Here is a 25,384-nt window from a genome sequence, read left to right on the forward strand (position 1 = left end):
CAGGTAAGGGAAAGAGCAAGTGCATTTCAAGTCTCAGCTCACTTCTTAATTAGCTGTAATTCCCTGTGCATTTTACCCTACCTACTTTAGCCTGTTTTTCTGTTCATAAAACGCACTAATGCTGAGCGGGGGGCGGGGGGTGGGGGTAGGAGTGGTATGGGGAGAGTGCCGGTGCTTTATCCAATCATTGGCTGGCGCGGGATCCGCCCAATCAAGCGCACAGTTGAAGAGGAGGGCGTGGTTTCCAGCGTTTGGCTGGGCCTTTGTCTCTCGCTCCCACCAGAGCTTGGAATCCGTCTCTTCTCTAATGCGTTCTCCACCTCGGGAGCCCCTGGTGATTCCGTGACGGCCTCTGTTGCCCTGTGATCTGCAGGTCCGGAGAGACGCACAGCTAAGATGTCAGGACATCCTGGAAGCTGGGAAAGGGTGAGTGTGCGGGGTTGGGCATCCCGAGAGGAGACAGCGGGCTGTGAAACCGGCGGGACTGGCCTCCTCACCGTTCCCGGGTCTCCGACCTGAGTCCCTGCTGGCGCAGTTCAGCCCCAGGCCCTTCTGGCCGCAAGATGGCCGCTGGGCCCGCAGCCGGGATACCCGCGTTCAGCCCAGTCCCTGCGGCGCCCTGTCTGGAGCTCCCTGGGCAGCTCTGCACGCAGCCCCGAGTATTTCCCAGATTGTTCAGGGATGCCAGGCGGGTCATCAGGGCAGAATCCTGACTCGGTGTGTGCGTGGCAGGAGCTGCGGCAGGTGGGGCGCCCAAGTCTCTTTTCTTAAACATTTTGTTTGTTTGAGACGGAGTCTTGCCCTGTCGCCCAGGCTGGAGTGCCGTGGCGCGATCACTGCAACCTTCGCCTCCCAGACTCAAGCGATTCTCGTGCTTCAGCCCTCCGAAAAGCTGGGATTACATACCTGCGCCACCACGCCTGGCTAGTTTTGTATTTCTAGTAGAGAAGTGGTTTTGCCGTGGTGGAAGCTGGTCTGGAACTCCTGGCCTCAAGTGATCCGCCCGCCTCGGCCTGACCGGGAAATAGAAGCCTGAACTCAGTGACTCCAAGCTAAGGATAGTTAGTTCCGCCTGCGGAGCCTCTCCTGCAGATGTCCCAGCCTGCTCACAATAGCCATGGACAGAACCTTTACGCTTAGAGAAGCTACAGAGCCCTGAAAACCTATACATCCACAGGCAGATGGAGTTGAGATTGGCACAAAAATGGGGTTGGGAGGCTTTTTCTGGGAATAGAGTTATTGTTCTGAGGTTGTTTCTAGATTTTTTGACATATGACAAATTTAGATTTAGGTAAGTAGGGTTTTTTTGTGTGTGTGTGCCAGAGTCTCATTCTGTCACCCAGGCTGTAGTACAGTGGCGCGATCTTGGCACACTGCAACCTCCGTCTCCCAGATTCAAGCGATCCTCCAGGCTCCCTAGTAGCTGGCACTACAAGCAGGCGACCCGACGCCCAGCTAATTTTTGCGGGGTTTCACCATTTTGGCCAGGCTATTCTCCAACTCTGGACAAGAGGTGATCCACCCACCTCGGCCTTCCAAAGTGCTGGAATTACAGGTGTGAGCCACTGTGCCTGGCAAGAAGTTACTTTTTTTTTTTTTTTTTTGAGACGGAGTTGCGCTCAGCCGCCCAGGCTGGAGTGCAGTGGTGCGATCTCGGCTCACTGCAGCCTCCGCGTCCCGGGTTCAAGCGATTCTCTTGCCTCAGCCTCCCGAGTAGCTAGGATTACAGGCACCTGTCGTCATGCGCAGCTAATGAAGTTACTTAATTTTAAAGGAGTATTGCAACAAGGGGAAAGAACCAGCTATAAGATATTGGAGAATTTTAAAGGTTAGAGAGAAAAGGACTTTCTTTCGTAAGAAGAAAAGAAGGTCAGAAAAAAGTGAGAAGGGGAGGGAGGGATAGAGCATGATGAAAGCAGATGCTAGATTAGGGAATATTTTACCCAGAAGTCAGCCTGGTTTTTTTGTTGTTGTTTGTTTTTTGTGAGATGGGATCTCGCTCTGTTGCCTAGGCAGGCGGGCACTGGCGTGATCTCCGCTCACTGCAGCCTCTGCCTCCCAGGTTCGAACAATTCTCACACCTCAGCCTCTCAGGTAGCTGGGATTACAGGCGCACCACCATGCCTGGCTAATTTTTTGTATTTTTAGTAGAGACGGGGTTTCACCATGTTGGCCAGGCTGGTCCGAAACTCCTGACCTCAGGTGATCCACCCTTCTGGGCCTCCCAAAGTGCTGGGATTACAGGCATGAGCCACCACACCCGGCCAAGTCAGCCTGTTTTTAAGAGGAACATAGGCCGAGTGCGGTATTTTTAATATAAAAATACAAGAAATTAGCCTGGCTTGGTGGCACGCTGTATTCCCCGCTATTCGGGAAGCTGAGGCAGGAGAATAACTTGAATCTGGGAGGTGGAGGTTGCAGTGAGCCGAGATTGCACCACTGCACTCTAGCCTGGTGACAGAGCGAGACTCGGTCTCAAAGAAAAAAGAGGAACATAAAGAGGGGTTGTGGTTGGGTCAAAATTTGGGAGCCTGAGGAAAGAAAGAAACCTAAGCAAAGTTTGATTAACAGGTATTTTGTTCTGACTACTAAAGACGAATGTATTAATTGTTTATAAAGCAAAAAAATAGCAGTTTAGACAGTCTGTGGCTTCATAATATCAAAAATAGGGAGGGTGTTTCTTTGCAATAAGATGCTCTTGAAAAACACAAAGGTTCAGGAATTTCTTTAATCACTGCTCTTACCTGCCCACTTCATCTTCCACCATGAGTATTCCTTGCCCTGTATGTTTCTTACATTTAGCTTTTCCTGACTTGTATCTTTTATAATAAACTGGTAAATGCAAGTATAATGCTTTTGTTTTGTTTTGTTTTTTGAGATGGAGGCTCGCTCTGTCGCCCAGGCTGGAGTGCAGTGGCGCGATCTTGGCTCACTGCGAGCTCCGCCTCCTGGGTTCACGCCTTTCTCCTGCCTCAGCCTCTCTGAGTAGCTGGGACTACAGGCACCTGCCACCACGCTCGGCTAATTTTTTTTTTTTTTTGTATTTTTAGTAGAGACGGGGTTTCACCGTGGTCTCGATCTCCTGACCTCGTGATCCACCCGCCTTGGCCTCCCAAAGTGCTGGGATTACAAGCGTGAGCCACCACGCCCGGCTGCAAGTATAATGTTTTGCTAAGTTCTGTGAGTAGCTGTATCATTATTTAACTTGAGAAGATTATGAGAGCCCTCAATTTATAGGAACTGGCTCAGAAGTATAGATGAGACCCTAGGAATTGTGACTGGGATCTGCAGTGGTGGCAGTGTTGTGGGACTGAGCCCTGAACTTGTAGGGTCTACGCTGACTCAAGGAGGTATCAGAATTGAGTTATTGGACAACCAGTTGGTGTTGGAGAATTGGTTGCTGTTCAGCAAACTCCACACATTTGTTGTCAGAAAAAGAATATCACAGATATTTGAGCTGGAGGGAGACTGTTGGTTTCTCTGGGAAGGGGAACTCTGTTCTGCACACAGGCTGTAACAATGCACATTGTCCTGTGATTCCAGATCTCTTCCCAGGGTGAAAGGGGACTGAGGGCTTGGAAGAAAGGAGTTCTGAAAACAGACTCCCTGCCCTCAACCTGCTACCACCAATGATTTCCGCCTACTAATGAACATACCCACTAGGAATGGGTGTGGCCAGAACCTTCACAAAACAAGAGGACTTGACCTGAGGAATTACTCTATAGTGGCTTTACCTCTAAAATTTCTCACCGAAGAATTACACAAGTGCCTAGAGGACTCCTGGATTATCCCTACCACAAACCGTGAACCTGAAGCAGCAACCTGGTCTCTCTATCACCCTGGGCTTGTGGACTACCAATCATAAGTCTCATCCACCTGCAAGGACACAGGAATGTGTCAGAACATAGCCCTGCCTGAATCAGTATCTGTAGCATAAACCAGTCTTTCCAGCTACCATGCACTGTCCCTCACTCACGGGTCCTTGATAGCACCTTTCTCTCTTCTGTCTTTTACTTTTCTACAAACCCTTTCTGATGTGCACAGTGTGCCTCAGGTGCCTGAATCCAGCACCTACTGGGAGTCACATGTCCATGAGTTCAAGATTATGGCCCTAGAACTGGCTGTCATAAGAACAGATAAAAATTAGAAATACAGGCTTCATCCTTGAAAATAAAAGATTTTTCTCTTTCCTTTTCTTAAAGCATTTACTTTAGAAAACTTTCATATTTATTTATTTTTATGTTTTTTTTGAGACAGAGTCTTGCTCTGTCACCCAGGCTGGAGTGCAGTGGCACAATCTCGGCTTACTGCAACCTCCATCTCCTGGGCTCAAGCAGTTCTCCTGCCTTATCCTCCCAAGTAGCTGAGATAACAGGCGTGCGCTACAATGCCCGGCTAATTGTTTTTTTATTTTTTATTTTTTTTGAGATGTAGTTTTGCTCTTGTCCCCCAGGCTGAAGTGCAGTGGTGTGATCTCGGCTCACTGCAACCTCCACCTCCCAGGTTCAAGCGATTCTCCTGCCTTAACCTCCTGAGTAGCTGGGATTACAGGCGCATGCCACCACGCCCAGCTAATTTTGTATTTTTCGTAGAGATGGGGTTTCCCCATGTTGGTCAGGCTGGTCTCAAGCTCCCGACCTCAGGTGATCCACCTGCCTTGGCCTCCCAGAGTGCTGGGATTATAGGCGTGAGACATCACGCCTGGCCCTAATTTTTTGTACTTTTAGTAGAGATGGAATTTCACCACGTTGGCTGGGCTGGTCTCGAACTCCTGACCTCAGGTAATGCACCCGCCTCGGACTCCAAAAGTCCTGGGATTACAAACGTGAGCCACTGTACCTGGCCAGAAAACTTTTCTATAATTCTTTTCTGCCTACTTGAAATATATACAAATTATTCTAACTGCTAAATAGGCTTTTTGTCAGTATTTTTGACTCAGGACTGTTTTTAGAACCTAGGAATCATTTATTTAAAATATAAATAGCAAAGAAAATAGAGCTTTATTCCATTTTCTGTTGGAAGATAGGAGTTTACCTTCAGCACAGTCCTGGTTCCAAGTTTCAAAACTACCTCTCATGAAGACATAAGTTTATTTTTCCTTTAATTATAGCCAATTAGCAACCAGAGAAGACCTCCAATTTTTAGGTGAATTTAAGATAAACTGTATGTGACCAATGGTGCTGTCAGTTCTTCTACTTGAGAACTAATTATGGTGGCTATTTGCAATTGAGTGTCTTTGCAATCTCTTAGCAGTTTGCATATAATGCCCTTCACATTCTGGAGTAATTCTGTAATAATTTTTTTTTCTCTTCTCCAATTGTGTATAATTTTTCTGAGGCTTCAGATAATTCTGTTTATAATTATGTTTCTCTAAGTTTGTCCAGAATTACTAAACAGGATATGAACACATACTGTACCCACCATGCTTCATTCTGTATGGACCAGTCACAACACACAATTGTGCAGTTGGGCTTCCATTCACAACACACAATTGTGCAGTAAAGTGTACACTGCCCTCAAAGTCTTCAGGCAGATATGGCCTTTCTTCGTATTTGAGATCTACAATCATTAATAGCACACTTTTACCATATTTCTACAAAAATTACTATAGGGCAACAATTAACTGTTCCAGCTCTTTCTTTCTATCCCCCTGGCATCTTCAGATGTGAAACTCTTTCAAATACCATTTGGCCTGAAAACTCAACCAGGTTCACACATTTGCATTGAGTAAGCCTGAGAATCTAAACATTTTGCTTATTCTCTTGTCCAAATGCCTATGCATGTGGCAAGGGTGTCTTTGGCTTGCTTTTCTGCCCTCCTAAACCTAAATCTGCAGTTCCAAATTTTGAGTCCAGCTAATAGGGTTCTCCATTCTGTGTTGGAGCAGTCTTCATGTGGGGATTTCTCCTCTACTTTTCCTCTCCTCACTGTAACACAATATGGAGCCAAGTTTATGGTACCTAGAATCCACACATAGGGGCTGAAATCCACCTGGGATTCACAAGACAGGGCCAGGCTTTGGATCTTGTCCAGTGAAATTTTGAGATTGTGTGAGGAGCTCCTGGTATAAACTGAATCTGGTGGCAGAATCTCTAAGTGTAAAGAAGCACGTTAGCCGAGGGAAGGTAGGGCCACAACTGTCCAGGGCCATGAATGCATGAATGCAACCCCATCTCCTATGTGTGAATTGTATTACTGGAGAAAGTTTTTTTTGTTGTTGTTTTTTATTTATTTATTTTATGAGACAGAGTCTCTGTCTGTTGCCAGGCTGGAGTGCAGTGGCGTGACCTCGGCTCACTGCATCCTCTGCCTCCCGGGTTCAAGTGATTCTCCTGCCTCAGACTCCCAAGTAGCTGGGATTACAGGCTCTCGTTTCCTGATACTTGGGTGAAGAACAAGTAGGAGGTCTGGAGGCTCAAACTGATGAGTAAACAAATTGCTTTTGTTACTATTATTTGCCGTTAGAAAAACAGGTGAAACAGTCATGGACTCTACTATTCAGGAATTATTATTCTAGAGCCAATAAATACATGGTTGAATTAAGAGTAATGTGATCAGAACAAAGAAGGGAGTTGCACAGAAGACTTGGGCTTTATTTGGGACACTGCTCTTATGTCGTTGTGAGTTCCGATGTCACCACCTGAAGGGACATCATAGACAGAAGAGTTGTTACAATTATTTCTATTGCTTTTCCCTTGTTAAGAATCATTTCTAATATAGTTTTTCTAGAAAGTATTACATGTTTTGGTTAAGTCGGTTGTTAGTGTGTCATGCGAAATAGAGAAGAGGCTTAAACCATTAAAATCAGAAAAATTCTGAGAGTCAAGTTCTTGTTGGTCCAGCTTAGAAAAGATAGAACACAGAATAAGCCAGCAGCACAGAGAAGAGAAGCTGAGGGCCAACTCCCTGCCCCAGCCCTATCCAGACCTATGCTCTTTGAGCCTTGTCCAGGTCTGGCCTCACCCTGAAATCTCCCCTCACAGAACTAATTAGAGGAGATCAGACTCCTGTTTGGAACAACTATTGGATCTGCAGAAGTGTAAAACGGGTGTCTACTCTTGGTGTCTCTTCAGAGCTGGAGCTCACAATTTTTCCAAACCTAAAAGCAAATAAATGAGAGCAAAGGAGTATACATTTGGAATCTTAATGTCTTTCTTTCTCAATGAAACCAGTGCTTACATTTTACACAGCAACCTGTTTTACACTTCTGCAGATCCAATAATTGTTCCACAGTCATGAGAAAGTAAATAGAAACACAACAATTAAAAGTCTCTCTACTTACCCCTTCCTTTCTATATCCCTCCCATCTGTCTGTATTTGGCTTTTATAGTGATAGAGAAACCAGAAGAAATAGCCTAAGCCATCATCTAAATCCTACTGGGAATTATGAGACACTTAGTACCCACCTTTCAAAATTTTTTAAGGCTTAACTGACACAATGCGAGTTTCCCAGCATAGCACATTACAGCATACTTGGTGAGCACATAGTACAAGCTCAATAAACACTATTAATGTATGTGTACATGTTGTTGTTCAAATGCAGATGTAGACATTACTACATTCTCCAGCCTTCTGTAAACTTTAAAAAGCTGGCAAAACATGTGATCCTCTGAGACAGTGACTTGTGGTCTTCACTGTAACGAAAAGTATTTGTGTTGCAATAAGGGTATTAGATGTAAGGGACTCTGTGTGCTGTGCTTTCTCTGAGTGCTGGAGAGCAACATCAGCATTAACAGGGAACTTTCGATAAACAAGCCAATTTCTGGACCCCTCCAAAACCTGCAGAATCACATTAGTTAGAGAGTGGCTCAGAATACCAAATGAGCTATACGCACATCGAAGCTTGAGAAGCAATGGTCAGCTAAGTGGTTCTTAGCCCAGGCTTCCAGTTAGGATACATGACAACTTTGAAGAAATACCAGTACCTGTGTCTTCCCTACAGGTTATGTTTTTTCATGATTAGATTCAGATCAGTATTTACTTTTCTCTCCACCAATATCACGGCAGTAATTATGGACCCATCTGTGCATTGGCCTCTGGATCCAATTTGTTGAATTACAGCTGACACTAACTTTATTCATCTGGCTAAGGTGTTTTCTGCCAAGTTTCTTCACTATAAAGTTATTTTTCTCTTTATTATGAATGAGTATCTTGGAGGGATGGATTTCCTAAGTGAGGTTTATAAATTGTCACATTTAATCGAAAAACTCTGTTTCTTTTTCTTTTTAGGTTTTTTTTGTTTGTTTTTTGCTTATAGCTTGCTTTGGAAAACAAATAATCTCATTTTTGTTGACTGTAGATATCAGCTTTTGAAACTGGAAGTTCTAAAAAAGGTATCAGTTTTGTAGGTTTTTATTTTATTTCATCTTTATTTTATAAGCGTACACTTTATTTTCTGTATTTTCAGAGAAAGAGAACAAAAATTAATATATAGCTAATATATCATCTTAAAAATCTAAAATATAACATGGCACATAAAGCCAAAAAAATTTTTTTTTTTTTTTTTTTTTGAGACAGAGTCTTACTTTGTCACCCAGGCTATAGTGCAGTGGCACGCTCTCAGCTCACTGCAACCTTAACCTCCTGGGTTCAAGCAATTCTTCTGTCTCAGCCTCCCGAGTAGCTGGTACTACAGGTGCATGCCACCATGCCTGGCTAATTTTTGTATTTTTACTAGAGATGGCATTTCACTATATTGGTCAGGCTGGTCTCAAACTCCTGACCTCAGGTGATCCACCTGCCTCGGCCTCCTAAAGTGCTGGGATTACAGGCATGAGCCACTGTGCCCGGTCAAAGCAAAAAATTTTAAAAAACACCCGATTCAGTAACAATAGCTCTTAAGTTAGTTTATATCATTAAATGTTTTGATCTTCATCCTTGTTTTAGGAAACACAAAAAAGCATACACAAAGAGGCTTATAATTTTTATACAATTTAAAATATTTCTTCATTTAAACAGAAATGTTCTACTCTCCCACTTTTCATGTGTACATAGTTACCATTTCTGTGGGTGTGTGCATAAAATGTAAGCATCATTTGATCAATTTTTTGTTGTTGCCTTGTTTATATTAATCTTCTCAGTTATGAAAACTGCTCTGGGTGTTGTTTTACAGTTATCTCTGTATATTGGCTCATTAGTCCTTTTGAGATAAATTCCAAGTCAGATAAATAGGGGTAAATGCAAAGCTGGGCTGGGCGTGGTGGCTCACGCCTGTAATCTCAGCACTTTGGGAGGCCGAGGCGGGCAAATCACGAGGTCAGGAGTCCGAGACCAGCCTGGCCAACATGGTGAAACCCCATCTCTATTGAAAATACAAAAACTTAGCTGGGTGTGCTGGCGGGCGCCTGTAATCCTAGCTACTCAGGAGGCAGAGGCAGGAGAATTGCTTGGACCCAGGAGGCGGAGGTTGCACTGAGCCGAGATTACACTACTGCACTCCATCCTGGTGACAGAGCAAGACTCTGTTTCAAAAAAAAAAAAAAAAAAAAAATACAGGCCAGGCGCGGTGGCTCACGCCTGTAATCCCAGCACTTTGGGAGGCCGAGGCGGGTGGATCATGAGGTCAGGAGATCGAGACCATCCTGGCTAACATGGTGAAACCTTGTCTCTACTAAAAATACAAAAAATTAGCCGGGCATGGTGGCAGGCGCCTGTAGTCCCAGCTACTTAGGAGGCTGAGGCAAGAGAATGGCGTGAACCCGGGAGGCAGAGCTTGCAGTGAGCTGAGATCACGCCACTGCACTCCAGCCTGGGCGACAGAGCGAGACTCAGTCTCAAAAAAAAAAAAATACAAAAATAGCAGTCAAAAATGTATATTCTTATATTGATTCCTGTTTATATTTTGTTTTACATATTTATGCTAGTTTTGTGGATCTTATATTAATGCTATTTCCACAGAATTAGAGAATATATTCAAAATATTACTGTGTTTAAAAGTATCTTATTTAGTAACTCAGGTCACTCATAAGTCAGAACAAGTTGTCTTAACTTTCTTATTTCATCTTGGGTCAAATTAGGAACTCTGCCCTTGACTGCATGATCAATGTGTTATTTATTTTTATTACAGAAACTGTTGACATTCAGGGATGTGGTCATAGAATTCTCTCTCGAAGAGTAAAAATACCTGAACCCTTCTCAGCAGAATATGTATAGAGATTTGATGTTAGAGAACTATACATATGTTGTCTCTGAGTTGGAATAACTTGCCTTCAGAATATCTAATGTCTAATAACTATGATACCCTAACTTGTTTTAACCTGATTGTCTCTCTTAGCTGAGAGAGTGGGACAGACTCCATTTCAGTTTCTTTACTTGCAGCCCCCTTACCCCCCTCCCTTAAGGGCATAACCAGTGCAAGCTGACTCCAAGCACATCCAGGAATACACTTACTGATAAGATACTGAGGCAAGCTGTACTAGCAGCTCCTGGGAACGCGCTCGAAGCCCCTGCATTTATCACTTTGTGATAGTTTAAGCCCCTGCACCTGGAACTGTTTATTTTTTCTGTAACTGTTTCTGTAACCATTTATCGTTTTAACTTTTTGCCTGTTCTGCTTCTGTAAAATTGCTTTAGCTAGGCTGCCCCCTGCCCTTGTAGAGTGAAGTATAAAAGGAAATCTAGCCCCTTCTTCGGGGCTGAGAGAATTTTGAGCGCTAGCCGTCTCTCGGTCGCTGGCAATAAAGGACTCCTGAATTAGTCTCAGAGTGTGGCGTTTCTCTACCACTCGCTGGGTTACAACATAACAAGGGCTTTATTTCTTTCCTTTTTAGAATGTCTCCTTGGGAGGTAGTGCTTTGTCTGAATGAATTTCAGAATCTTGCTTTCAGGAAAAAAAAATTCTAAGTTTGTTGATGTAGAAAAAAGTCTTCCTAGTGTTTTCAGCCCTCCCCCTTAGTTTTGATTCATTCAAACTTGAAAATGAAGCACAGAATTTCTAAACGTAAAATACTTCCTACATATTCTAAAGAAGCTGGTAGGAAACAGTATTTTGGGGAATAATTTTTTAAAATCTTATATAATGTCCCCTTGTCTCCACTGAGCACAGTACTGAGCTGGAAATTACAGATCCTCCAGTATGAGTCATCAGACTTTTTATTAAAAAACAGGTCTTGCCATCTCTAAGCTGGACCTGGTGACCTTTCTGGAGGGAAAGAAAGAGCCCTGGACTGTGAAGAGTGAGGAGGCCATAGCTGCACAGCCAGGTAAGCGGCAGTAAAGATGGTAGGTGGCCTGGGTGAGAGGTTCAAAGGTCAATAAGCCAGATTTTTTTTTTGTCTTCCATTATTTTATTATAATATAGATATATGTGCAGATCTGTTTTATGTACAACAATTGATTCTATCAGATAATCAGACCAAGGCATTCCACTGGTAATTTTCCCTGAAATCAATTCAGGTGAAATTAGATATTTATGTACTTCCTGGGCTATCAAAACTTGAGATTTCATTATCAACTTCAGTTCTGAAGCCATACACACAACTCAAAATATACATTAACTAGGTTACGTCAATAAAAGTGGGCTGAAAGAAACCACAGGATTCAAACAATGAACCCGTGTATTTTGTTTGCCTGAGAGTCACAATGTGAACAGCAGTTATTTCGCATATCTCATAGCTCTTCAGTGTAGAGGGAGTGGCTTCTGAACATAAGGTCATTGCACAGCAGGTGGGCAAACAGCTGGTGTGGCCTCCTGGAGGCTTCACCCAGTGCTGATTTCTTCTCTGCCTCTCCTTTTTGAGGTTCTAGTTTTTTCATCTTTCATCTTTCCTCTTTTTTTTTTTTCCTTGAGATAGAGTCTTGCTCTGTTGCCCAGGCTGGAGTGCAGTGGTGCAATCTCGGCTCACTGCAACCTCTGAATCCTGAGTTCAAGTGATTCTCATCCTTCAGCCTCTGAATAGCTGGGATTACAGTTGTGCACCACGATGCCTGGCTAATTCTTTGTATTTTTTTAGTAGAGACAGGGTTTTGCCATGTTGGCCAGTCTGGTCTCGAACTCCTGACCTCAAGTGATCCTCATGCCTTGGCCTCCCAAAGTGCTGGAATTACAGGTGTGAGCCACTGTGCCTGGCCTCCTTTCCTGTTTCCCTATTTTTTTTCTCCCTTTCTGTCTCTTTCTTTCTATGTGTCTTTCCCTCTGTTTCTCTCTTCCTTTTTTTTTTGTTTTGTATTTCTCTCTTCTTCCTTCTCTCCCTTTGTTTCTTTTTAATTTTTTTTTCCTTGTAGAACTTGGTTTCTTTTTTCCTTCCTTCCTACCTTTCTTTCTTCTTTTCTTCCCTCCTTTCCTCCCACCTGTTTTCTTTCCTACTACATGAGTATGCCATCATGCCTGGCTAAATTTTTTATTTCTTGTAGTAGAGACGAGGCCTCGCTATGTTCCCAGGGCTGGCATCAAGCTCCTATGCTCAACTAGTTCTTCCATTTCAGCTTCCCCAAGTGTTGGGATTATAGGTTTGAGCCACCATGTTCTGCCCTCTTTTTATTTTCTTTTTCATTCTTCCTTTTTTTTTTGTTTTTGCTCTCTCTCTTGCTCTCTCTCTTGCTTGCTTGCTTGCTTCTTTCCTTCATTTCTTTCTTTATTCTACATTTTTCTTTTTTTCTTTTTTCTTTTTTTTTTTTTTGAGATGGAGTTTCACTCTTATTGCCCAGCCTGGAGTGCAATGGCGTGATCTCGGCTCACCGCAACCTCTACCTCCCTGGTTCAAGTAATTCTGCCTCAGCCTCCCAAGTAGCTGGGATTATAGGCATGTGCCACCATGCTCAGGTAATTTTATATTTTTAGTAGAGATGGGGTTTCTCCATGTTGGTCAGGCTGGTCTCGAACTCCTGACGTCAGGTGATCTGCCCGCCTTAGCCTCCCAAAGTGCTGGGATTACACTTTTTTTTTTTTTTTTTTTTTGTGATAGAGTCTCGCTCTGTCACCCAGAGGTAGGTGGGAAGCTCTCAGACTTAGTCGCCAGAGGGACAGCTTTGGGCGTGAGTACCACACGTGGCCCGCAGGGTGGACCCAGTGGCTTCCCGGTCATGCCGTCAGGTGACCAGATGTGGGCTGCGAGCTGTGGCCAGTACTTGTGGCCGCTGGCCTCACATTTTGGTTGATCAGAGATTCAAAGCTTAGGAAGGAAGGTCAGCAGACTTAGAGGCCGGCCACTGAGGTGGGCCACCTTGGGGAGAATAAGTTTCCAACGGGGACAGCTTCAGGCCGCGAGCGCCACACGTGGCCCAGGGTGGAACCGGTGGGCTTCTGCCTCCGCCATCAGCTGGCTTCTCCTTCTGGCTGCCAGCTCTACAGGATGTCAGCCACAAGCGTAGGACTTGGTCGCCAGCTTAAAATGTTTAAGGGGGACCAGATGGCTGTCGCCGGTGCAGTACCGCTTAGGTCCACCAGAAAAGTTCAGTGATGGCTCACTGTGCCCTCCATCTTGCTGGGCTCATCCAGGTGATCCTCCCATTTTGGCCTCCCAAATAGCTGGGGATCTGGAGATAGTTCTGTGTTTTGTTTGTTTGTTTTTTTCTAGCCCCACCTTGAGTTTGTTTCCACAGTACATTGAGTTTTGTTGGTTTTTGTTTTTTGGGTTTTTTTTTCTCTCTCTCTCGTGCTCCTTCCTGTACACTGAATTTGCTGTTGTTTTAGATTTCTTTCACCTAGGCTTAAGTGCGGTTACTTGATCACAGCTAACTACAGCCTCGACCTCCCTGGGCTCAGGTGATCCTTCTGTCTCAGACACCCTGCTTCCTTAGTAGCTGGGACTAAAGGTATACGGCACCACACTGGCATATTATTTTGCATATCTTGCTTTTTATTTTTGTAGAGATGAGGTTCCATCATGTTTTCCAGGCTGATCTCAAACTGCCACGGTCAAGCAATCTGCTGGCCTCGGCCTCTCAAGGTACTGAGCTTACAGGTGTGAGCCACCATGACTGGTTCTATCTCTGTCTGTCTACCTACCTAACTACCTACCTACCTACCTGTAATCAATCTATCATCTATCTCTCTTTTTTTTTGTTTGTTTTTTAAGAAGAGACGTGGTCTTGCTATGTTTTTCAGGCTCTGGTTTTATATATATATATATATATATTTTTTAATTTAATTATTATTTTTTAATATAGGTGTTGTCTCACCATGTGGCCCCCAGGATAGTCTCAAACTCCTGGGCTCAAAGTATCCTCCCGCCTTGACCTCCCAAACTGCTGGGATTACAGGCATGCACCACCGTGCACGATCTGGTCATATTTTTGATGTGTTGATTCTTTCCAGTCCAGATGTATAATCTCATCCCTGAACATTTCTGATGGTGTGATTATGACATGTGACTTTATCCAGCAACAGAGTGAGTTGATGCTCCCGCCTGAGCCCAGCCCACAGAAAGGATTGTGACATATCGTTGGACCCAGAATTGAGGTAATGTAACTATTCCACTGCCTTGGTACTGCCCACAGAAGACATTGTGACATATCGCTGGGTCTTGTACCCAGGTGGTGTGAATCTTCTCTCCTGCCTTGGCTCTTCCACAGGGGGCATTGTGTCATATCGCTGGGCCCCACACATAGGTTATGTGACTCTTCTGCCTGTGTCCTGCCCATGTGGCCCATTGTGACATACTGTTGGGTCCCAAACCTAGGTGATGTAACTCTACTGCTTAGGCCCTGCCTACAGAGGTCATTGTGACATATCCCTGCATCCATCACACAGGTAATGCAGCTCTCTTCTGCTTGGCCCCTGCTCACAGAAAGGATTGTGACGTATCACAGGGTTCAGCACCTAGCTAACATGACTTTTCTCCTCTTCCTAGGTTTTTGCCCACAGGGGATATTGTGACATGTCACTGGGCCTAATACTAAGGTGACGGTACTCTTTTGTCATGGCACTGCCCTCAGCAGGCGTGGTGATATATTACTGGGCCCAGAACAAATGTGATATGAGTTTCCTACCTGGACCCTGCCTACAAGGTGCATTGTAACATATCTGGGGCCCTTTGACTATTTTATTTTATTTATTGTATTATATTTTATTTATTTTAATTTTATTTTTGAGAAAGAATCTCACTCTGTCACCTAGGATGGAGTGCAGTGGCGTGATCTCTGCTCGCTTCAACCTTTGCCTCCTGGGTTCAAGTGATTCTCCTGCCTCAGCCTCCTGAGTAGCTGAGACTACAGGTGTGTGCGCCACGTCTGGCTGATTTTTGTGTTTTTAGTAGAGACAAGATATCACCCTGTTGGCCAGGCTGATATCAAACTCCTGACCTCAGCCAGTCCACCCGCCTTGACCTCCCAATGTGTTGAGATTACAGGTGTGAACCATTGCTCTTGGCACCCTTTGAGTATTTTATGTGACTCTTCTCTCTTACCTGGACGTTGACCAAATGGGCCCAGCACCAAGGTGATATGACTCTCCTCTCCTGCCTGGGCCTTGCCCACAGAAGAGAGAGTGACTTACTGCTGAATTTAGCATACAGGTGATATGATTCTTCTGCTGACTCCCAGAAGTCACTATAACATATATCTGGGCCCATCGCTGAGGTTGTGTGACTCTCTTCTCCCTGGGACCTGTCCACAGTAGGGATTGTGACATATTGCTTGGCCAAGCACCTACATTGTGTGACTTTTTATTTATTTATTTTTTTAAGACAGAGTTTCGCTCTTGTTGCCCAGGCTGGAGTGCAATACCACGATCTTGGCTCAGCTGGGATTACAGGTATGTGCCACCGCACCCAGCAAATTCTTTTTATGTTTTCAGTAGAGATGGGGTTTCTCCATGTTAGTCAGGCTGGTCTCGAACTCCCAACCTTAGGTGATCCACCTGCCTTGGCCTCTCAAAGTACTGGGATTCCAGGCGTAAGCCACTGCACCTAGCTTTGATATGACTGTCTTCTTATGCCAGGGCCCTGCCGACTAGAGTGATTTTGACACATAGCTGGGGCCAGCTCAAATGTTATGTGACTCCACACTTCTTCCTGAGCCCTATCTGTGAGGGGCACTTTGTCTTATCTCTGAGACCGTTAATTAGGTAATATAACTTTTCTTTTTGAGACAGAGTCTGGCTCTGTCGCCCTGGCTGGAGTGCAGTGGTGTGATCTTGGTTCACTGCAACTTCCGCCTCCTGGGTTCAAGTGATTCACCTGCCTCAGCCTCCTGAGTAGCTGGGATTACAGGTACACGTGCCACCACGCCCAGCTAATTTTTGTATTTTTAGTAGAGACGAAGTTTCACCATGTTGGCCAGGCTGGTCTCGAACTCCTGACCTCAAGTGATCCACCTCACCTGCCTTGGCCTCCCAAAGTGCTGGGATTACAGGCATGGGCCACCACACCCGGCCAATATAACTCTTTTGTTTGGACTGTCTTCTTGGGGTATTGTGATATATTACTGGGCCCAGAATCCAGGTGATGTGACTCTGCTGTTCCATCTCTGCACAAAAAGGGATTGTGACGTACCACTGGGTCAAGAACCTAGATGAGGTGCCTCTCCTCTCCAGCCTGGGACCTGCACACATTGTGTACTAAGACGTATCACTGAGTCTAACACCTAGGTAATGCAACTCTCCTGCATGGGCCCTGCCCATAGGAGTATTATGAAATATCTTTCTATTAATCACCTAGGTGATGCGACACTCGTCTTCTACCTGGGAACTGCCAAAACAAGTATTGGTACATATCACCGGGCCTAGCACATAGGTGATGTGACTCTTTTCTCATGCATGGGCTCTGCGAACTGGGGTGTTTGTTACATATAGTTGGGCCTAAACCCTAGGTCGTGTGATTCTTTTATTTTCCTGAGCTGTACTCACAGAGAGCATTTTGACATATTTTTGGGCCATAATTTGGATGATATGACTCTCTTGGATGGGCCCTCCCCGGAGTGGGAATTGTGACATATTGCTGAGCCCATTATATAGGTGATGTGACTGTCTTGCATGGGCCCTCCACATAAGGGGTAGTGTGACATATTGCTGAGCCCAGTAGGTGATGTGACTCTTCTCTATGGTTTGGGCTTTGCCCAAGCAGGGACTGTGATGTGTTGCTGGACTCACCACCTATGTGTTGTGACCCTCCTCTTCTGCCTAAGCCCTGCATGCGTTGTTTGTTGTGACATGCGTGGATTCAACACCTAGGTGATACAACTTTATGGCATGGGAACCACCCACAGAAGTATTGCATTATCTTTCCATCACCTAGGTGATGTGACCCTTTTATTTTTCCTGTTTCTGGCATATTTTGGGTATAGTGACGTATCATTGAGTTCAACACCCATGAAATGGGAGGCTTCAGCCTGAGCCCAGCACATAAGTGGCCTTGTGACATATCTTTGCATTCATTATCTAGGAGATTTAACCGCCCTTTTCTGCCTGCACCCTCACCACTGGGAAGATTGTGGCAAATCACCAGTCTCAGCAATCAGGTGATGTGTTTTTCCTGCCTGGTCCTTGCCCACAGATCATTGTAACATATCACTGGGCCTAGCATCCAGGTGATGTGACTCTGCTGACTGTATTCTGCTTTCAAGAGGAGATTGTAACATATCCCTAATCGAGCACCCAGGTGGTGTGATACTTCTGCCCTATCCCTGCCCTCAGAGATGATTGTGACATATTGCCCCAAAAGGCAGGTTATGTGAGTCTTCTGGTCAATCCCTATTCACTGGTGGGATTGTGATGCATCTCTTATCCAAACTTATAGGGACAATATGACTCTCATACCTCTAAACAACCAACAGCAGATACACTATCTCTCATAGCCAGGGTCAGGAAAATGAGTAATGTCTTGGGTTTCTTCTTTGTATGAAGGTCATAAAGAATTAACACTCTGTCACATACTGTGTAAAGTCGTCAAGAGGTACAGGGAATGTCCTAACAGAACTCAGCACACAGGGGAGGTTGTGACACTCATATGCATAGCCTACCAACAGTAAAGACTGTCATCCTTCCACATCAACACAGCTCACTGTTGAGGTTCTGAATCTCACACCCAGATGCAGTCGAAAGTTAGAAAATTAAATCTCATGTTAATTCGATCCATAGAGAGGTTAGTGTCTCTGAGACCAAGATTCAGCACACCTGTGAGTCAGTGACTTCATTAAAATGACACAATTTGCAGGAAGGATTGAAGTTCTCATGCACAAATCCAGACCATCATTGAGACTGTCACTCAGGTACTTACACCCAACATACAGAGGGTATTATGGCTCATACCTAGAACTAAGAAATGTGTGAAATTGTTAATCTCATATCTCGAACTTAATTCAGGTGTGTTTGTGACATACACCTTTTTTAAGCACCTAAGTAATTTGTCTCTCCTGCCTGGGCCCAACGTACAGATGGGATTGTGACATATTTCTGGACCCAGCATTTAGGTGATGTGAGTCTATTCTCTTGTCTTAGTGCTTTCCACAGAGAACACTAGATATATCACAGGGCCTAGTGCCCAGGTGGTATGACTTTCCTCTACTTCCTAGGCTTTTCCTAAGAAGGGATTGTAATATATTGCTGGGTCAGAACCTAGGTCGTGTGACTCTCCTCTGCTGCCTGGTTCCTCTTGTACATTGTATATTGTGACGTGTGGCTTGTTCTAACACCTCGGTGATGTGAATCTCCTGCATGGGCCCTGTCCACAGAGGTATTATAACATATCTTTTTATTCATCACCTAGATGATGTAAATCTTTTCTGTCTGGGCTTTGCCAAAAGGGAGGATTGCAGCATATCACTGGACCCAGCACCTAGGTGATGTGATTCTCCTGTTTTCCCTGGGCGTCAAATATTTTGGATATTGTAAAATATTACTAGGCCCACTACCTATGGGATTGCATACTCCTGCCTGGGCTCTGCCCACAGGGACCTGGTGACATATATCTGCATCCATGACTTAAAAGGTGACACTTCTTGCCTGCACCATGCCCTGCACAGGAAAGATTGTGACATATCCTTGGAACCAGACACCAGGTGATATGGCTTTTCTGTCTCTGTCTTGCCCCCAGGGAGCACTGTGACATAGTGCTGAGCTCAGCACCCAGGTGATGTGACTCTGTTGCCTGTGCTGTGCTTTCAGGAGATAATTGTAACATATCCCTGGTTGAGCACCCAGGTGATGTGATACTCCTGCTTGTTTCCTTCCCTCAGGGAAGATTGTGAGATACCTTGGCTGAAATCCCAGGTGATGTGACTCTCTTGCTAACTCCCTACCTACAGGTTAAATGGTGACATATACTATAGTCAGCTTATAAGTGGAATGATGACTCTCATACCTCAAGTCAGCTATTGGAAGAAATACTGTCTCTCATAGCTCGACTTAGATAAATGAGTCACATCCTTGGTCTTCTCTTTTTACGAAGGTCATAAAGAATTGCCACACTCTAACATATTGTATAATGCCCTCGAGTGTTACAAATGTGTTATCCCAGGGCACACAGCACAAAGGTGAGATTGTTTCTTATGTTCACACCTCACCAATTATTAGGATTATCACCCTCACACAGGGAAAGAGCCCATGGCTGAAGTCTTGAATCTCAAATGCAAACAGAATCTCAAATGCAAACAGAATCTCAAATGCAAACACTGTCCACAGTTGGAATTGTGACTCTCATATATGAGCCTCCAACCTCAGTTGAGATGGTGACACATTTCTAAACTCAGAACATAGCAGATGAGGACTCTACTCTTAAACCCAACAAACTAAGAGAGATGTTGACTAATACCTGGGCTTAGGGCCACAAGTATGGTCATGGGTGCTTACAAACATGATTTTAGAGTAAATTGTGCCTCTCATTTATACTGGATAAAGCCTTTGAGTAGTATAGTGTACTAACCAGGCACAGTGGCTCACGCCTGTAATCCTAGCACTTTGGGAGGCCGAGGTGGGTGAAATGAGGTCAGGAGTTCGAGACCAGCCTGACCAACATGTTGAAACCCCATCTCTACTAAAAAATACAAAAAATTAGCTGGGCATGGTGGTGGGCACCTGTAATCCCAGCTACTCAGGAGCCTGAGGCAGGAGAATCGCTTCGGCCTGGGAGGTGGAGGTTGCATTGAGTTGAGATCATGCCACTGTACTCCAGCCTGGTCATAGTGCGAGACTCTGTCTCACCAAAAAAAAAAAAAAAGGAGTGTACTAACAAGACCCAGCACACAGAGGAGATTTTCTTTTTTTTCTTCTTCTTTTTTTCTTTTGAGATGAAGTCTTGCTCTGTCACCCCAGCTGGAGTGCAGTGGCGTGATCTCAGCTTACTGCAACCTCTGCCTCCGGGTTCAAGTGATTCTCCTACCTCAGCCTCTTGAGTAGCTGGGATTACAGGCACACACCACTATGCCCAGCTAATTTTTCTATTTTTGGTAGAAACAGGGTTTCACCATGCTGGCCAGAATGGTCTCAATCTCCTGACCTCGTGATCTGCCTGCATCAGCCTCCCAAAGTGCTGGGATTACAGGTGTGAGCCACTGCAGCCGGCCTGGAGATTTTCACTGTTATATGGACACCCATCAAACAGTATACATCATCATATTCTCACATAAACACAGCCCACTTTTGAAGTTCTGGATCACACATAGAGGAAGTCAAAGGTGGAAAAATGGACTCTCATATGTGGATCCAGTCCACAGGTGAGTTGGTGACACTCAGAGCAAGATTCAGCACACCTATGAGGCTGTGACTTCACTAATTAGACAAAGTCCACAGGAGGAGTATAGGCTGTCAGGTACAAATTTAGTCCACTGTTGACATTGTAACTCCTGTTCTTAGAACATATAGGAAGGGTTAACCTCCTTTACCTAAAACCAGAACATGTGTGGGATTGTTAATTTCATCTCTGCACCTTCCCACAGGTTTAATTGTAACATTTTTCTCTGCCCAACACCTGAGTGATCTGACTCTCTTGCCTAAGACCAGCCCACAGATGGAATAGTGACATATTGCTAAACCCAGAACTGAGGGGATATGATTCTATTTTTCTGCATTGGTGCTGCTCACAGTGGACATTGTGACATATCACTGGACCTTACACTTAAATGATGTGAGTCTCCTCCCCTGCCTTGGCACTGCCTACAGAAGGCATTGGGACATGTCTCTGAGCCCTACACCCAGGTTATGTGACTCTCCTGCCTGTTCCCCGACCACATCAGCAATTGTGACATATTGCTGGGTTCGACACCCTGGTAATGTAACTCTGCTGCCAAAAAGGAGCATTATGACATATATTTCCACTCATTACCCAGGTGATATGACTCTCTTCTCCTGCCTGGTCCCTGCTCACAGAGGGAATTGTGACATACCCCTTGGCTCAGTACCAAACAAGTGTGATTCTTCTTCCATCATAAGTTCTGCATGATAAGTTCTGGAGACTGAGACATATTGTGGAGCTCTGTGCCAATGTGACATTACTGTTTTGCTTTGGCCTGGACCTCAAAAGGCATTGTGACATATTGCTGGGCCCAGCAACATGGTGACATGAGTCTCCTGTATGGACCATGACAACAGAGCATTGTGACATATCTTTAAGAGCATCAACTATTTGATGTGACTCTCCTTTTCTACCAAGGTTTCCCCACAATGAGAGATTGTGACGTATCTTCTGGCCCAGAAATCAGGTATGTGTTTCTCCTGCCTGAGCTTTGCTCATAGGGAGCATTGTGACATATCACTCGTCTCAGCACCCAGGTGATGTGACTGTACTGTCCGTGCCCTGGTTTCAGGAGGAAATTTAACATATCCCTGACTGAGCACCCAGGTTTTAATTCTTCTGCCTGGTGCCTTCTCTCAGAGAAGATTGTGACATATACCTAGCCTATTACCCAGATGATATAAGTCTCCTGCTCACTCCCTATCCACAGGGGAGATTGTGATATACATCTTTTTTCAGATCGTAGGTGCAATGTTGGCTCTCATATCTGAAATCAGTCAATAGGTGACATACTATCTCTTATATGTGGGCTTAGGTACATGGGTAAGATTCTCACTCTCCTCTTTTTAGGAAGGTCAGAGAAAATTACACTCTCTCACATATTGTATAAAGCCCTCAAGTGGTACACAGAGTGTCATAACGGCTCTAGAAAACAGATGGGATTGTGATTTATGTATGCACACTTTGCCAGTTGTTAAGATTATCACCCTCATCCATGGACAAAGCCTACTGGAGAGGTCTTAAATCTTACATGTGGATGCAGTGCAGAGTTGAATTTGTGACTGTCGTATGTGAACATCAGGCAACAGCTGAGGTGGTGACTCATTAGTAAGCCTAGCTTATAGGCAGGCGACAACTCTCATATCTGGACCCAGTCATTATAGAAGTGTTAACTCTCATCTGGGCATAGAGCCACAGGTATGATCATGGGTCGATACCAGCACAATTGTCTCCCAGTCACAAAAGATTGCGACTCTCATGGGAACCTTATAAATTCCTCGGTTGGTACAGAGAGTGTTCTAACTAGGCTCAGTGTACAGTTGAGGTTTTGACACTCATGCACACCCAGCCGACAGTAAAGATTGTCCTCTTTTCACATGAATACAATCCACTGGATGTTCTGAATCTCATATCCAGAGACAGTTGCAAGTTGGAAAATTTACTCTTATAAGTGAATCCAGTCCAAAGTTTAGTTAGTGACTTTCAGACCAAGATTGAACACACTGTTAGTCTGTGATTCCACTAAGGTGACACAGCCAGTAAGAGGGATTGAGTCTCTCATTCAGTGATTCAATTCATTCTAAAAATGTGACTTGTGTACTTGGATTTAACATACAGGAGGTGTTGACTCTCATACCAAGAATTGGGGTATACACAGGATTGTTAGTCTCATCCTTGGTCTTTCCTTCAGGTGCGGTTTTGACACACTTCTGCCCAGCAGCTGAGTATTGTGATTCTTCAGAATTGGCCCAGCCTACAAATAGGATTGTGCCACACTGCTGGACCCAGCACCTAGATGATGTAACTATTCTCCTGCCTTGGTGCTACTCAAAAAAGACATTAACATATCTCAGAGCCTTGCATCCAGGTAATGTGAGTCTCCTCTCCTGCCTTGCTGCTGCACACAGAAGTGGGTTATGTACAGGATTGTTAATTTCATTTGGACCTTCCTGCATGTGTGATTGTGACACATGCCTCTGTGTAGAACCCAAGTGAGTTTCTCTCCTGCTTGGATTTAACCCACAGATGGAATCGTGACATATCGCTGGACCAGAAACTAGGTGATGTGACTCTATTTTCTTGCCTCTGTGCTTTCCACATTAGGCATTGGGACATATCACTGGGCCTTGCATCCAGGTGATGGGAGTTTTCTTTTTCTTTCTTTCTTTGTTTTTTGTTTTTTTTTTTTTGAGACAGAGTTTCGCTCTTGTTACCCAGGCTGGAGTGTAATGGCGCAATCTTGGCTCAAGGCAACCTCCGCCTCCTGGGTTTAAACAATTCTGTCTCAGCCTCCCAAGTAGCTTAGATTACAGGCATGCGCCACCATGTCTGGCTAATTTTTGTATTTTTAATAGAGACAGGGTTTCTCCATGTTGGTCAGGCTGGTCTCGAACTCCTGACCTCAGGTGATCCACCTGCCTTGGCCTCCCAAAGTGCTGGGATTACAGTCGTGAGCCACCGTGCCCGGCCAGTGATGGGAGTTTTCTCTCCTGCTTTGGTGCTGACCACAGTAAGCATTGTAAAATATTGCTGCCATCACCCCTAGATCATGTTAACTCTCCTCTGCTTTGCCCACGTGGTTCATTGTGACATATTACTGGGTCTAAAACCCAGAAAATGTAACTCCCTTATTTAGGTTCTGCCTGCAGGAGCCATTGTCACACATCTCTGTGCTCACCACCCAGGTGATGTGACTGCCTTTTACTGCCTAGTTCCTTCTCACAAAACATCTTGTGGCATATTGCTAGGCCCAGTACCTGGCTGGTGTGACTCCTCTCCTTTCTAGGTTCCACCTGCAGCAAAGATTGTAACATACCGCTGGGCCCAACAGCATAATGACATTATTCTTTTGCCTTGGGCCTGCCCTCAGAAGGCACTATAAAATATTCATGGCCCCAGCGCCAAGGTGATGTGTGTCTCCAGCTTGGATCCTGCCCACAGAGGGCATTGTGACATACCTCTTGGCCCATCAGATGTTTAATATCCCCTCCCATTTCCTACCCTGTGTTTGCCTATAAGAGACATTGTCACATGTTCCTGGGCCCAGCACCTAGGTGATGTCTTCCTGAGACCTGTCCATATGGGGATTGTGATATATCGTGTGGCCCAGAACTTACTTGATGCAACTCTCCTCTCATGACTAGGCCCTGCTCACAGGTGTGATTGTGACACATAGCTTGGCCTAGCCCCTAGGTTATGTTACTCTCCTCTTATTCTTCAGTCATTTTCACAGGGAGCATTGTGACATATTGCTAGACTGAGAACTTAGGTGATGTGACTCTCCTCTACTACTTGGAATATTCCCAAAAAGAGAGTTTGATATATTGCTTAGCCAGGATCCTAGGTGATGTTACTCTTTTCTCCTGCCTAAACCCTGCATACATTGTGTATTTTGACACATCACTGGGGCCACAACCTAGGTGATGTAACTCTCCTGCATGGGCTTTGCCTACAGGGGTATGATGATGTATCTTTTCTTTCATCACCTGAGTGGTGTGACTCTCCACTTATGCCTGGGTCTTGATGAAAGAGGAATTGTGACATATCCCTGGCCCTAGCACTTAGGTGATGTAACTTGCCTTTATTGCCAGGGCATGGCATATTATGAATATCGGACGTATCTCTGGGACTGACACCTAGGGGATGAGAGGTTCCTGCCTGGGCCCTGCCCACAGGAGGCTTTGTGGCATGTCTCTGGCCTCATTACCTAGAAAGATGTGACTCTTCTCTTCTACCTGCATTCTTCCCACAGAGAAGATTGTGACATCACTGGATCCAGCAATTAGAAAATGTTTCTCTCCTGCCTGAGCCTTGCCCACAGGAATATTGTGACATATCCTTGGGCTCAGCACCCAGGTGATGGAACTCTGCCACCTGTGCCCTGTCTACTTAGGCTATTATGAAGCTGGTTTCAATACCCAGGTGATGTCACATTCCTGCCAGGCCACTGCCTTCCAGGGATATTGTTACATACCATTGTGCCAATCACCAAGGTGATGTGAATCTTTTCACCTGCCTAGTCCTTGTTCACTGGGGGATAATGATATCTATTGCTGGTTTCAGCACCGAGCTGTTATGACTTGCCTCTTCTTCATAGATTCTGCTCACAAAAAACTAAAACATCACTAGGCCTATCACTGAAATTATTTTGCCTGGCCCTGCCCTTAAAAGACATTGTGACATACTACAGTGCCCAGCATCAATGTGATTTGTCTCCTGCCTAAACCCTGCCTACTGGGGGCATTGTGACATATCTCTTGGCCCATCAACTATTTGATGTG

At 44.8% G+C, this 25,384-nt stretch overlaps 1 protein-coding gene across 47 annotated transcripts in view; it reads left to right on the top strand.

The window, feature by feature from the left end:
• The first annotated feature begins 228 nt into the window (after positions 1-228).
• The window catches only part of ZNF254 (zinc finger protein 254), an 85,713-nt gene continuing 60,557 nt past the window's right edge, over positions 229-25,384 (top strand). For 4 of the 47 annotated variants that reach the window (XM_063658872.1, XM_063658883.1, XM_063658891.1 and 1 more), the window contains exons 1-7: positions 252-426; positions 11,106-11,201; positions 14,255-14,398; positions 15,624-15,691; positions 20,324-20,996; positions 21,522-21,570; positions 22,795-22,971. The gene's annotated coding sequence lies outside the window, so the exon portion shown is untranslated. Of the gene's footprint in view, positions 427-11,105; positions 11,202-14,254; positions 14,399-14,618; positions 14,690-14,789; positions 14,947-15,035; positions 15,154-15,623; positions 15,692-16,416; positions 16,526-20,323; positions 20,997-21,198; positions 21,571-22,794; positions 22,972-23,201; positions 25,026-25,384 lie in introns of those variants that run through there. The other 43 variants (XR_010125089.1, XM_063658863.1, XR_010125088.1 and 40 more) reach the window with 38 other exon arrangements.

The sequence above is a fragment of the Pongo pygmaeus genome, chromosome 20 (assembly GCF_028885625.2).
Source record: "Pongo pygmaeus isolate AG05252 chromosome 20, NHGRI_mPonPyg2-v2.0_pri, whole genome shotgun sequence".
NCBI classification, from domain to species: domain Eukaryota; kingdom Metazoa; phylum Chordata; class Mammalia; order Primates; family Hominidae; genus Pongo; species Pongo pygmaeus.